Raw genomic sequence first — 3150 nt, forward strand, 5'->3', positions numbered from 1 at the left:
GAATGCTTCTTTATGCTTATCACTCCAAGCATAAGTAGCTCCTTTGTGGGTCAAAGCTGTTAATGGAGTAGCAATCCAAGAAAAGCCTTGGATAAACCTGTGGTAATATCCGGCTAATCCCAAAAAGCTTCGAATCTCCGTGGGACTTTTCGGTTGTTCCCACTTCATCACAGCCTCAATCTTTGCTGGATCAACCATTATCCTTTCTTGGTTGACCACGTGACCCAAGAATTGGACTTCACGAATCCAAAAATCACATTTGGAGAACTTTGCATATAGATTCTCCTTCTTCACAACGTCCAACACTTCTCGCAAGTGTCTTCCATGCTCCTCCTGGCTTTTCGAGTAAATCAGAATGTCGTCTATGAACACTATCACGGATTTATCAAGCAAAGGATTACAAACCCTATTCATCAAATCCATGAACGTTGCCGGAGCATTGGTTAGTCCAAACGACATAACCAAGAACTCGTAGTGTCCATATCTAGTTCTGAATGCAGTCTTCTCGATATCTTGCTCTCTTACTTTCAGTTGATAATATCCTGACCTAAGATCGATCTTCGAGAAATAGCTCGAACCTTGCAATTGATCAAATAGGTCATCAATCCTCGGCAACGGATATCTATTCTTTATTGTTGCCTTGTTCAGCTCTCTGTAATCGATGCACATTCTCATACTTCCATCTTTCTTCTTCACAAATAACACCGAAGCTCCCCAGGGCGATGAACTAGGTCTAGTGAAACCTTTGTCCAATAACTCCTGCAGTTGCATCATCAGCTCCTTCATCTCCATCGGTGCTAATCGATAAGGTGCTTTTGCTATTGGCGTGGTTCCTCGTAACAAGTCAATACGGAATTCCACTTGTCGATCAGGCGGTAATCCAGGAAGATCCTCGGGAAATACTTCCGGATAATCACACACCACTGGAATGCTCTGCATCACCTTCTTTTCTTTCTTAGCATCAATCACAAATGCTAAATATGATGTACATCCCTTGGTCAAACACTTTCTGGCTTTCATTAGAGAAATGATTCCAGAATTCACTCGCCGTTTGTCCCCATACACCATAAACGAATCTTTTCCAGGCGGGTTTACTTTAACTATCTTCTTCTTGCATAAAATTTCGGCATCATTGGCACTGAGCCAATCCATTCCAAAAACGATGTCGAAACCATTTAGATCGATGGGCAATAATTCCTCGTGAAACTTATTCCCATTAAGGTTGATTAAGATGTCTTTCATACGATGGCTAATAGGTACAAACTTGCCACTAGCTACTTCGACTAACAAAGCATTATCTAGTCTGTCAACAGGAAAGGCTAGCTTTCTACCAAACTCATGCGAAATAAAGGAGTAGTTGGCTCCAGAATCAAACAAAATTTGAGCAGGTAATTCGTTTACGAGAAAGGTACCTGAAGCGACATTAGCTTCATCTTTCGCAGCCTCAAGTGTCATCTGGAAGGCTGTCGCCTTCGGCTTTGGTGGAATGTTGGGCCTAGCTGCCTCCTTCTTCTTCGAACAGTCTTTCAAAATGTGCCCCTCTTCATTACACCCAAAACACATCCTTTTGTTGTTCAGACAATCATTGGAAAAATGTCCGACCTTTCCACACTTGTAGCAGGTTACATCCTCGCTACATTTCCCAAAGTGCTTTTTCTTACACTTATCACACCACTTTGCTTCGCCTCCTTTTCCTCCAAACTTTTTTTAATCAGATTTCGAAAATTTTCCTTTCTTACCGGAACCAGATGATCCCTCAAACTTTCTTTTCTCACCAACATCAACCTTGTCGGTGGTTCTCCCCTTAATCATGTTCTCAACAGACTTGGCAGCCCAGATAGCTGCCTCTAGAGTAAGTGCCTGACGTACTGGCACCTCGTACTCCCATGGGAGTCCCTTCGCATACCGGTCCACCTTTGTCAGCTCATCTGGAACGATACGCAAGGCAAACTCCATCTTATCGGTGAAGTTATTGGTGTATTCATCAACTGACATGCTGCCTTTCGTCAATGTCAGAAACTTGTTTTCTAGTTCCAACAGATTTTGAGCCGAGCAGAACTTGCGCTTAAACTGCACCAAGAACTCTGCCCATGACAATTGCAGTGGCTCATTAGGGCTCAAAGTCTTCCCTAGAGTGTTCCACCAACGAACGGCTCCTCCTCGGAATTGACGCACGACATAGATAGTCTGCAACTTGCCTCTGCAGCCACAAGTCATGAAGGCTAACTCCATTTCGGAGATCCAATCCATAACCCCAATCGGATCCTCCTTTCCATTAAAGGTTGATGGTTTGCAAGTTAAAAAGTCCTTGTACTTGCATCCCATTCCATCATTCCTTCCATCACGGTTGTCTTGCCTAACTATCGGTGGGTTGGCTGGACCAACAGACCCACTGAAGTTTCCACCTTCTGAGTGCCCTTCATTTAATTCAGGCTCTTCCACACGAATTGACAGTTCTTCACGATTCTGATGAAGCAACCGTCTAGTTTCATCCATCTGACGATCCAACATCGTTTGAATCATCAATTGCACACCAGCCATGGTTATTGGCTCAGGTGCTGCTGCTACGACAGGTATTTGTTCAATCATTGGTGATTGATTCCTGTTTTTGTCAGTATTTCCAACTCCACTTCTTGTTCTCACCATTTTGATCTACACACCGAAAAAGGTGAAATTAGATCCTCAATCACGATAGATATTCAAATCATCCTTATCACTCCGAAACGTTTACATGCTAGTTCTAATATCGTAGATGCACGCTTAGAATCCTACACACATAAGGTTTCTAGATCCGGTCGGCAACAGACCATAGTTCCGAACTAATAATATCATATATGGCAACATATAACATTTAGCACATAAAGCATTTTAGGCAACTTTCCTAAAATAAACTAGTGCTCGTGTCTAAAACACAACAGACACACATTTCAAAATTCCACTTAGCATTCTAAGTGTAAGTCTAGAAAACCTACAAATTCCTAGTTCGCTTAAACTAATGCTCGAATACCAACTGTGACATCCCCAAAATCTCGGCTAGAAAAGACCGATTTTCATTTATGCTTTTAAAATATATTCAGAGTAAATCCTTTTGATTTGAAAGAGTTGCGGAATTTGTTCCCAAAAACAAGACATGATAAAACAACGTTTACC

Source organism: Lactuca serriola, chromosome 4 (genome assembly GCF_051521515.1).
Source record: "Lactuca serriola cultivar US96UC23 chromosome 4, Lser_US96UC23_V15, whole genome shotgun sequence".
Classification (NCBI taxonomy): Eukaryota; Viridiplantae; Streptophyta; class Magnoliopsida; order Asterales; family Asteraceae; genus Lactuca; species Lactuca serriola.